Here is a 13141-nt window from a genome sequence, read left to right on the forward strand (position 1 = left end):
ACGCTTGGTAAACTCGTTCTAATCTCTTACTCCTTTACCGTTCTTTCTTTTTATCTCTCTCGAGTATATGAAGGAGAATGAGATTTTGTGCCTTGGATGTTCCCTTGGGGAACTTGTGGATTGTTGGTGTTGATGTGTTGCTAGGATTAATCAAAATTGTTGCATGTTTACCTTATGTTCATTTCCATTTCTCGCATGCATTTGTTTCACATGTAATATGTGTTGTGTTCACTACTACAGATACAGGCTATAACAACGGGTAAAAACCGTTGTAAAAACAAAAAGCGGACGTTGTTAAAGCGGCCGTTGTAGAAGGTATTTACAACGGTTTGGTTATTTAATGAAACCGTTGTCTAAAGTATTCACCACGGTTAAAAGCCGTTGTTGTTGGGTGTTCTCCGTTGTGGAAAGTGTTTCAAAAATTTGGTGGGAATAATATAACAACGGTTGTCATATGTATAATCGTTGTTGTAACTTTCCCTCCAAAATTGTGAAGTCTTTTGACAACGGGTTTATGCTACATACCCGTTGTTGAAATTGTTAGTAACAACGGTTCTTAGTTTAAAACCCGTTGTTGTAACTTTACCTCCAAAATTGTGAAGACTTTTAACAACGGTTTTTCGTTTAAAACCTGTTGTTGAATATTATGCGCGGTATTTGTGAAAGTCATTCACAACGGTGTTTTTTTATTAACCGTTGTGAAAGGTCTTCACAACGGTTTTTTTTAGTAACCGTTTTTATTACGAACTCCTAATGTTTTGAAAAATTAAATTTGTTTCATGCCATTCAAAAACCTGCATATATCAGCAGCACCATATATCAGCACCAGCATAAATCACAGCTGGGTTCATCAGAACTCAATAGATTCAATTCAACCACAACAGCAGCATCATATATATATATACTTACAAGGAGTTGAATTTACATGAACTAATCATTCCCTAACTTCAACAAAAAATTTACTAATAAGTTGATCAAAACTCTGAGTATCATGCATTTCTATTTTCTAAGACGTATTTGCCCAACATGTCCCTTACCTCGTCTATATCTATACTTGAGTACTGCTCAATCTGTTGTGACGGGTTGATTACATACTGCGGAAAAAACAAAGAGAAGACATTATTTTTTTGAGGGGAAAACCCGAAGGTTTACTGCATTAAAGATAAATCAAAAGCAACAGCATTGTTCGCGATCGGTGGCAGAGCCTCAGACCACTCGACTCTACCTATCACCCTAGGAAAAACATGAGCTAAAGCGTGAGCTACAGAATTGTTCAAACGACTAGTGTATGACCAAACAACTGAAGAAAAAGAAGTACTAAAATTTAAAATATCCGCAATGACTAGAGATAGAATGCTTCGTTCTTTGGCTTTCTTCTTGAGTGCCTCGATAACTTCCAAGCAATCGCTCTCCAAGATAACCTGCGAATGTCCTCTTGCCAACGCTTCCCGCACCCCTTCCAGGATAGCAACGGCTTCGGCCATCTGTGGTTCCCAACAAAGCTCCTGCGCATACGACACACCCCAAAGGGCTCGCCCCCTCGCATCCCGACAGACTAAACCAAGACTGACACCTTCACCCTCTTTAACCCCCGCATCCACATTTACTTTCACGAACTCGTCCGTAGGAGCCACCCAACCCTCCGCTCTCTCCCTCGCTACTCTGCTCCCTCTTGTGCTTCTCTGAACCTGCTGCCCAAAACCCCCTCCATCAATCTCCTCCATGACGTCCATCACTCTTCTCACTATCATCTCCGGGTTCACCGTAATATTATCAAAGACCACCCTATTCCGATGCTCCCAAATAGCCCAACATCCTACCATTAATAACGCTTGTTCCCTCCCCCCGCACACCCTCCATTGAGACTCAACCCAGTCCCGAATCCCCCCTGAATTGCCCTCCTCCTCTTCGCCTATTCCAAGCCCCTCCCAGACCCGTTTAGCAACCGTACAATCTGTAAACAAATGACTACTAGTTTCACAGAAAAAATTACAGAAAGAACAAGGAGAAATGTCACCTCGGACTCGAGACGCAATGTTCGCTCTTGTTGCCAAGGCTTCGCTGCACAGCTGCCAAAAGAAAAGCTTCACACGAGGCCACACCGGGACTTTTCAGAGCCTATTCCACAACCACTTTTCCCGCTCCCAATTCGATGCTCCTCCCAGTTCCAAGTCATCCTTATCTCCCGCCAAGCGCCTATACGCAGACCTCACCGAATACACACCATCCTTCTCATTCCCCCAGTACCATTCATCTCGCGGCCTTTGTACCCCCACGCGAATTTGCCTTATCCTATCCCTCTCGAAAGGAAGAAAAAGCTCATCCACAAGATCATCCTTCCAGCCATTCTCGTCTATCAAATCTCCCACCAACATATTCTCGTAACCAGGCACACACGGGGAAAGAACACGGCCTGACTGCGTGTTTGGTATCCATGCCTCAGACCAAACCCGTGTAGATTGCCCATCACCAATTCTCCTTCTTAGCCCGCTCCAAATCTCCTTCTTCGCTTCAAGGATGCCTCGCCAAGTATAACTTGGGTTATACCCCAGATCAGCCGTCGCAAATTCTCCATTCGGGTAATATCGAGCTCGCATCAATCTTGCCCATAAGTTATCCGGTTCAGTCATAAGCCTCCAGACTTGTTTCCCAATCAACGCAATATTAAACATGTGAAAATCCCGGAAACCCATACCCCCTAAGCCCTTTGGTCGGCATAATCGCTTCCACGCCACCCAATTAATGCCCCTCTTACCTTCCTCATGGCCCCACCAGAAACGAGAAATCAACGATCTAAGCTCATCACAGAAGTTGACAGGAATTTTGAAAATGCTCATCACATAGGTAGGAAGCGAATTGGCCACTGCCTTTATAAGAACTTCCTTACCAGCCCTCGACAACGTTTTCCCACGCCAACAATTCAGTCTTTTACTGAGCTTATCACGAAGAATATCCGTCAAAACCTTTTTGGATCGCCCCACCACCGTGGGTAAACCCAAGTACCGCGAGTGCTCGTCCACTTCAGTGATGCACAGCCGAGTAGCTAGGTTACTTCGACGTTGTATCGGTACACCTTTGCTAAAGGAAACGGTAGTCTTATCCAAGTTTACAAGCTGCCCCGACGCTTCTTCATATCGCCTTAATATATTATTAATAACATCAGCTTCCTCCACCTTAGCTTTTGCAAAGAAAAGACTATCGTCTGCAAATAACAAATGAGAGATATGTGGTGCACTGTTCGAAATACGGATTCCATGGAGTGAATTTGTCTCGACGGCTCTCCTCATCAGGCTAGACAGAACCTCCGCACATAGGATAAATAAATAAGGTGAGAGAGGGTCGCCTTGACGCAAACCTCTAGACGGCCTGAAGCTGCGAGATGGTGTCCCATTTATAAGCACAGCGAATGACACCGAAGTCACGCATTCCATAACCCGGCTCACCCATTGTCGATCAAACCCCATGACACAAAGGACCCGCTCCAAAAACGCCCATTCCACCCTGTCATATGCTTTCGCCATGTCTAGCTTAATAGCCATGAAGCCGTCACCATGTCTATTATTCTTCATAAAGTGGAAGAGTTCGAACGCGATAAGCCCATTGTCCGTAATAGCTCTCCCCGGAGTAAAAGCGCTCTGATTCTCGGAAACAATATCCCCCAAAAAAACCTTCAAACGATTCGCCAGGACCTTCGAAACCAATTTATAAACCACATTGCAGAGACTAATTGGTCGAAAATCACTAACCTTGTCCGGGGCTTTTTTCTTGGGAATCAAAACAATATGGGTCATATTGACGGATCTCGGTGAAGCTTCGCCCCTCAAGATGGCAAGAACCGTATCCACCACTAGTGGACCTACCGAGTCCCAGTAGGTTTGGTAAAATAAACCGTTCATTCCATCCGGTCCTGGAGCCTTCAAAGGGTGCATTTGGTTGAGGGCCGTCACGACTTCTTCTTCATTATAGTCCAATGTCAGTAGCCTATTCATATCATTGGTAACTCGCCTGCCCACAGAATCAATAACATCGAAATTTGATGGGTTTGACGACGTGAAGAGATTTTCGAAGTAATTGACAGCTATTCTTTCGACATTGTCCGCCCCTGTATGTTCAGTTCCATCATCATCAACAAGCCTCCCAATGAAATTCTTCCTTTTTCGCTCCCCAGCTCTGTTGTGGAAAAAAGCCGTGTTACGATCTCCATCTTTTAACCACAGAGCCCGCGAGCGTTGGCGCCAATATTGCTCTTCCTTCCTTCTTAAATCAGCTATTTCCGCCACAAGAACCCGCCGTCTCTTAACATTATCCTCTGTCCGCTCTCCCTCATTTAAGCGAGCTAGCAACTTCGTCTTCCTCCCTATATCCCTGCCCACTCCCGAAATACTGAAGCTTTTCCAAGCTCTCAACTCTTTGCTGCATTCGTCCAGAGCTCGCACCAAGTTGCCATTCCCTTTTTCTACCCCTCTCTCAATGGCTTCCCTACATCCCTCAACCCCTACCCAAACTTGTTCGAATTTGAAACTCCGATTTCTTGTTGGCTCTTCGTTTCTCCTATTGAAGCAAAGCTTGATGGGCGCATGATCTGTAATACCCGGTATTTTAATATGATATTATATTAGGCCGAGTTACCAGCTGGGTCGTGTAGTGTATTTGTGACTCGGGTAATTATGTGACTCGGGTTTTAATTAATCTAACTAGGCTAGGCCCGTATCGTCTTAATAGCACCTATCCTATATGTATAACCCATCTAACCAAACCCTAATCTCCCTATCACCATATTCATTTTAACCATGAGAAAAGAGAGAAAAGTGAGAAGAGGGAGCCGTGTGTGAAGGAAGCCGCGTGAGGAATTGTGAGGCGATTTCTCAACCTATTCTCATCCTATTTCGTAAGTAGACTATCCTATTACCTCTTTATTCAATTATTAGCATAATTATAGTAGTATTGGGATAATTTTCGTAACCCTAGAATTGGTTTGGGGGTTTTTGATTATAAATTGTATGAGATAAATGAATGGAATAGTTACAGCAATTTACAGATTCGTTGGTCTGTGTTATTTGAGTGTTTTACCTGTCTTAAAGCCGTGGGATGCAAAAAGTTAAAGAAGAGACTCATGTTTATTCCAAGCCTAGTTTATGTCTGTGAAAATAGGTAGCATTTCACCGTGTAGTTTTTCCTGAAGAAATTATTTGTGAACGTCTATCTAAAAAGTCCGCAAATCAGTAGAGGCTGAAAGATTACTTCTAAACCATAATTTAGATATTGAATTGGTGCTGGGTCTTTTTCATATATTTAATTTAAAGAGTTTAGATGAGTTAGGCGTTGGTTTTACTTAAGAATCATTTGTCAAACTCGTTTTATGAATCAATACTTTTTATGCGACGGTTTCTGTCAGTTTTTGGAAATCAGTCTGAAAACCCTTGATAAGTTTGGAATTTGAGAAAAACACGTTAGATATAAATTGTAGCTAAGACTCATGGGGTTCCAATTCAATTGGCCTTGCATCAATTCGAATTTTCTGGAATTAGTTATTCATTTTATACCGAGTCTGCCATGAGCAAGAAAATCAGGAAAAGTCGTGTTTGTTCTTTAAATTGATATTCCTATTAAGTTATGATGAGTCTAGGTTATGTGCATGATTAATTGACTGAGTAGATGGTAATTATACATAATTATGTTATGTAGGTGATGGATAAGTGAAGGATCATAAGTGATTGCTTGTGTGTGCTTGGATTGCGAAAAGGTAGGGAAATACACTTGACTTATTATCGTTGATGTTAAATTGTGTTGACTTGTTTGTGTTTCGTATGACCAAATTGTGAAAGTTGACTTGCTTCGTGGCTGTTGATTTACGTTATGATTCATATACTGGAAGGTGATTGACTGAATTGATCGTATTGAGTATGTTATCACAACATTTGGTAACCGGCATGATTTTATGATTGATCAGTTCAAAGATATATATATTGTGTTGCATTAATTTCTTTTGAGCATTCATATGCATTGGAGATGGAGGATGTTGTGGTGATGTGGTGTGGTGAAGATGATGTTGTGATAAGGCCCAGGCGGGTTCTGCAGGACTTGCCCTGGTGTCCTCATTGCGGTGGCAGATCGGCTACGGTCGATATATAGTCTACCGGGGAGCGGTATGGCTGGGTGTTCCGGGTTATGAGATATGAGTTGAGATGGAGATGGAGGTGACGGAGGAGCATGCATATCATATTTTGTTGTTTCATTGTATTCCCTACTCGACCTCGTGGTTGACCCTGTGTATTCGTGAACACCTGTGACGATCCAAATATTGGGGAGCAGGCTTGACAGGTTTATGAGATAGGTTGGGAGCTTGATGGGCGTGAGACACTGGATCAGAAGACTTAGTAGCTAGATCATCATTTAGAAGACTTTCACTTTCATTTATGTTAGTTCCTTGTAATTTGATGTAAAAGAGGTTTTGTAATAATTAAGTTAAAGTAATTATATATTTTGCCTTGGAGTTTAATTTGTTATTCACTACCTCGGGAAACCGAGATGGTAACAGTCCGGTTTATTAGGGAATGTCTTGCTAAAGGCTCCTTCATAAATCGGGGTGTTACATGATCAGACCACTCTCTGTCAAGATAAAACAATCTCGCATAAGGGAATTTCTCTATCCAAGGAGCCGTGCAAAGCGCCCTGTCTAGCATACATTGTCTATTTGCCTCTCCCACTTGCCCATTATCCCAAGAAAAATTATACCCTTCCCATGGCACGTCACGTAACCCACACTCTTCAACCGCTTCGCGAAAATTATTCATCTGTCTCTGCGGCCTACTACCCCCTTTCATCTCCGTCGAATAAAGCACCTCATTAAAATCTCCTATACAAACCCATGGAATTTGCGACTGTCTCCCTAAGAGCCTAAGCAGCTCCCACGAAAGATGTCTATCAGACACCGAAGGCCACCCATAGAACCCCGTAACTCGCCACTCACCATCCTCTCCTCTAACAGTGAAGTCCATATGATGCAACGATGCAGACATAAAAGTACAATCGATCTCCTTCCTCCACAGAAAAGCAAGCCCTCCCGATCTCCCTGCACTATCTACTTCCATACCATAATACCCCTCCAATTTCTCCCTCACCCTCCGCATTTCACGACCACATAGTTTCGTTTCACAGAGAAACAACATGGCCGGGGCCTCCCTCCGTACCAAAGCACGGAGCGCTGTCACCGTGTCGGGGTTGCCCAGGCCCCGACAGTTGATGCTTAAGAGATTCATTGGGCCTGGCGGGGTTGCTCTAAGACAACCTCCGCCTCAGGTATCAAGACGCCCCCGTCTGTATTTAGTTTCGATTTTTTTTGAGCCATCTTCAACGGTATCTCCTCCCTTCCCCTTTTTCCCCCTTGATCAGACCCCTCCTCCCTCCTTTCCCCTGAAATAGTTCCCATCTCCGCCCTCTTAATTCTTGTCCAACTCCTACAGCTTTCCTTCACCCCTGCCCCTCCTTTCTTTCCTCCAAGAGAAGACATTATTGTAACAACATCAATTACTGCATAGCAACATCATGGTATATATAGCAGCAAGCAAGACAACATTAGCTCTAATTTAAAAAAAGTAATAAACACATTATTAAATTACTAACCTTTTCTGGAATAATGATATATCTTCGCCTAATAATCTCCAACATGAACCGACAAACGTAGTATCCACATTGTATGCTATCTGGCTGGCGAGGGGCCTATTATTACATAAAAACAAACAGACGAGAGAAGGCTCACATCAGAATCTTGAACTTTAGGTATTGTATTAGTATTAAACACAGATTTTTGCACTTAATGGATTGTATTTGAGCACGTACCCTTGTTATCGTAATAAAATTAGGGCCATCATCAGAATCTTTCGTGGGTTGACTTTGCTCGTTAGCTCTTCTCTTCTCAAAGGCCCTTATTTTAAAAAAAAAAAAAAAAAAACAAAAGGCGGACACTCATTTTTTTAGGGGCAAAATGAGCTTTTTGCTATAAATAAAAATTGAAACTTAATGTTATTATAAATAATCAGTATTATAAACTTACTTATTAATCAAGTGCTTAAAAGTCTCGCTTGGTTGATTATGTAAAGAGTCCAACCAAAAAACTTTATTCCTTGTCGGCATGATAGCTGCTAGCACCCAATGAGTCCTACATCAAGAGACATCATCATTATTAACAAGTACATATATATATTAGTTATGAAAATGCAATTGTAGGGGGAAACGTAATATTAATTTGTTTATTACCCTTTTTCATTATAAGCGGCAAAAACCAGCTTCTTGGTTGTCGCCAATTGCTGAGCAATATAATCAACCCGATCTTCGAACGAGAATTCCGTAATAAATAAAGATAAAACAAAGGGGCACAGGAATCCGTATTGATCAACTGGAATCCTATTCTCGGGGATCACTCTCAATTTCAATATCCTACATTATTACGGTATTAATTCCGGTATTTAAAACACTATCTAGTAGTCAGAATATTAGAATATGAAATTATTTATTAAGAAACTTACTTCATCCAAACAAATAGGTGTTGGACATCAATCTGGTCTAGGCCAGCCCAAATGGCTAGCATATCCCATGATAGAAGTGCTTGGCGCTCAACCCCTAGAATATCCTCCTCGAGCGGAATAACTATCAATTGCTCGGTGGCTATGCGATGGCCAGCCTCCTCATGCAGTTTCCTCATCGTCACCGTTCTTACTTTTTGCATGTAATCCTTCCCAGTATATTATGTGGAGTTTAAACTCCTAACTTCTTTCAGGTCCTGGAAAGAATGAGTCTTTGATTTTGTGCTACTACCACCAGCCTACACATGTAGTAGATAATTAAAATAATAAAAAAATCCAAAGGTAACATATCCTAGTTGGAGTAATAAAAATAAAAGCGTACTTAATTAAATACCTCGTCAACCTGCTCTTTCAATGATGAGGTAGTAGTAGCAGGTAAGACTGGGGACTTAGGCTTATCAGTCTTTTTTGTCCCCTACACAAAATTACCATGCTTTTTATAAATACAGACAAAATATAAATAAAGGGAGCGAGGTTTTTAAAAAAATGGAGAAGTTAATTAAATACCTCATCAAGTTGTTGTCTTGACGAGGTCGTTGGCATGTCTGTGGATTTAGGCTTATCCGCCAAAGCCGGCTTTTTTGTTCCCTACAAAAAAAATAACATATAAATTTAACATATAAAAACATTCAACAATTAAAAATTTAACATATATATAAAGGTATTTCTTCTAACCCCAATCGCTTTCCGGCATTTGAGGCGGAGACGGCCTAGCCAAGTAGATGTGAGTTTCAGGCCATTGGATGAAACTTCCAACCGCATCTCCCAGAATGGTAATGTCGTCACGAACTGGGACAGGCAGTTGAAAGTTTTCATGGCCTGGAAAGACTGTAGTTATCTCTACTTTGGTATGATTCGGCAAAAGTTTTTCGCCATGAACTACAGTTTCCGCTGCTGCAGATTTGGTGTGCATTTCTACGAGACCCCGGCCAACACGCACATGTGGCTTTTCGGTTTTAGGGTCGCAAGAATAATCGGCCTCTTGTTTACGGCTTTGAAGAATATACACATACATTATTATATCCCAAAATTTAATAGAATTCATATAAATTTAACTAATTAAACACTTCATGCATACCTTCTGAAAACAGGGGAACCGACTTGAAGGGGATGTATCTTTGTTTTCCATCAGCCGTCTTCTCAAGTTGCATCTCCTTTTCGGACCCATTATTTACCTAATAAAATTAACCAATGGCACCATGTCAGAAGTTATAGCATTAGAGCGGGCGGGGAACACACCCCCGATCTTACCCAAAAAAAAAAAAAAATAAGGAAGTATTAGGTACCTGATCGGCTTTAGTTGTTACAACTTCCGAAGCATTATTAGGTACCGATCTTTCGAATCTCGTTGACCGATACTTCCTTCTCATGTATTGCCAAGTTAAGTGCCTCTTGACCAATCTGTTGTACCTTATTATTACCCCCTTTATAAATGACATCCTCCATCATCTTCACTTCTTCTTCGGAAAGCTTGCCTCCAGCATTCAGCTTTAGTAGTACGGATGCCATTAATCAAGGCTGCGTGCCAAGAATGTAATGTGTCGCAATTTTTATCCCAACAATAACATGTGAATTGAACTTAAATGAAAATAATAGAATAAATGTTACCATGTCGGCCTTCTCAGACTTAGTCTTCCTTTTCTTCTTTATCTGGGCAGTTTTCCCATAATATTTCGTTACTCAACTGTAACGGACGCCCCTCAAACGACTGGATGTTCGGGTCGGCCTATCGCTCTAGCAAGAACGTCATTACGACCACTGGGAGTGAATTTCCCTTCTTCTACCTCTTTCAATACGTTGTCCTATAATATATTAAATAAACTTCAAATTATATTTGTGACTAAAATAATAAAGTTAGTAATGAACTCGTCTTAATAAAATAATGCTTACTATGTTGGCCAACACTTCCTCATCATATTTGTCACGCGACCGGGATCCTTTAGGCGTGTGCCCTTCTTTATAAGTTACATGCCGATCCACCTCTTTCACTCCCTTTGCCACCTACACATTAACATGGTAACATTTATACCCATAAATGTGTATCAATGCAAGTCCAAGTGTGATTAAAAAAGTAAAGTCTCACAGGGGAATAATGCATGCTACTTACGAGGTTCTCTTCTATCTTTCAGAATCGCCTCGAGAACCATACCATTTCCCTTCTTGCATGAAATGTTAGCACGATTTCTTCTGCTAACGGCCTTCAAATAATTATCTAAAAGCGCAAGTAGATGAGATAATAAAAAGATTATATAAAGGACTCATTAATTAAAAAATGATAGGTAAATCGTTAAAAGGCGAGGATATTTAACCGATACTTCTCGTAGTTCTCATCTTTTGAAAAGATCCCATTGTTCTTGACTGATGGTGGGACACTTGTTTTCCGGTGGGCTCTTACGCATCTCCCCCGTTGCCTTGTCCACATACAACCAATCCCTAGGAACGTCACACCTCCCGCTCTGTGGACATCCGCCTTATGCATTAAATACTTATCATGGCTTTCATCGGGTATAATAAAGTCTTCCTTTACACGAGCCAAGTATAACTCCGCCAATTTTGGATTCAAAGTTCTAACATCATCTAAATGGATAGGCACAAACTGTCTTGTGCAAGTACCAATCAACCGGAGAAATAACCCGCATTTGGACCAAGAGGGAAACCCATCTCACTCCATGTTATTTCCAACTAGTGTTTAGCGGCTATAGCTGCAAGGACTTTCGGCACTTCGTAGCACCCTCTCACCAGGCTTATTATCCTCAGGCTTATTAGTCTTTTGACTTCTTTTACGTTTTTCACCCATGATAATCCTAAAACCCAAATATGAATGATATAGGAAATGAACAACTTAACAACGTACATGCGTAGTATTATCTAAAACCCTAAACCCTAATAGGAATGAAAATTTAAAACAACAGATTGAGCTTCTAAAATCCTAAACCCTAATAAGAGGAGTGAAGTAGATGATGAGGGATGATAAAGATAACAAAGAAGACGAAAAACAAACAGATGCATGAAAAAGAAAAAAGATGATCGTCTTAAAACCCTAATGACGAAACACAAAATTAAAGTGAACATACCTGATGATGATGATGATAAAGAGAACGAGCAGGATGATAAGGGAAGGCAACGGAATCTGGGCGTCGGAAATTGGGCGACGGCCGACAACGAGAATGTAGAAAGCGAGGAAGAGAGAAGAATTAACTCAGGATACCAACGGTTGAACTAATGTTGTGTGTGTTTGTGTATGGTATGTTGTATGGGTTTGTAAATTAGTTTTTTATTAAGACAAACTATTGACAACGGGTGCTCAAAGAAAAACCGTTGTTATATGTTAATAACAACGGGTCAATAAACGTCAACCGTTGTCAAAACTTTATTACAACGGTTAAAATATACCCGTTGTAATATATTTTCACCAAATTTGCGCCAAAATGAAATATGTCAAAAAAATCATTGACAACGGGTAGAGGTACTACACCCGTTGTTGAAAGTATTAACAACGGGTAATTTAAATATAACCGTTGTTATTGTTGAACCTTTTTTTTTTTTTTTTAAATTACTGTAATTCCATTACAGTCCAAACCTGTAACAATACATACTGTAACAGCAGAAGCACCATATACTGCAACATTATTCAGCAATTTCAACACCAGCATCCACATCTAATAATAAGATCAAGAAAATAAGACAACACCAGCATGCATACATACTGCATATCTAAGCTACAGGATTTACCATGCCATGCAAATTTGAGAATTTTTATTTAACAATGACCATTATTGATTTACCAATAAATTAAACCATCAAATTATTGGTCTGAAAATGACTCAAAATGTTGGTCGTCCATATCACTGTGTCCTGATGAACTATCTCAGGATCGGGGACGTTTCTTGGATGTCATAGTTTCTTCGTTAACCCAAATACCTTCACCATGGTCATCACGCATATAGATGCTTTCAGTGTCCTCATGATCAGTGTCAACATCGTCGAAATAAGATACAGTGGTAGACTGATCCATTCCCTCAAAAACGACATCTTGATCATCATCACCATTATCGGATGGACTACTCCTTCTACTCCTTATAGACAGTACAACAGACCACTTCTTATCCATAGGATCGGTGACATAGAACACTTGTTTAGCTTGGGATGCCATTATGAAAGGATCATCCTTATTATTGCCGCCAACCTTACCCAGATTGACCAACGTAAATCCCATCTTATCCTTTCGGACACAATGGATGTTGTTATCAACCCAGTTACATCGAAACAAAGGCATTGTGAAATCAATGTAATCTAGTACCAATATTTCTTGAATAACACCATAATAAAGGCATTTTCCCCAAATAGGCTTTTTATCTTTTGAAGTAGCAAAGTGCATTGCCTCAAATTCAGAACTCACACCACTATTTTGCATTGTGCTCAACTCATCTTGCTCGCGGGTGTAAAAAGTATATCCATTAATGGCAAAACTGTTGTAAAAGGTGACCCTGGCATTTGGACCTAAACCAAGACGTAGTAACCTAGGAGAGATGTCATCACCAGTTTGATCAGTACACTCT

Source organism: Silene latifolia, chromosome X (genome assembly GCF_048544455.1).
Source record: "Silene latifolia isolate original U9 population chromosome X, ASM4854445v1, whole genome shotgun sequence".
Taxonomy (NCBI): Eukaryota; Viridiplantae; Streptophyta; class Magnoliopsida; order Caryophyllales; family Caryophyllaceae; genus Silene; species Silene latifolia.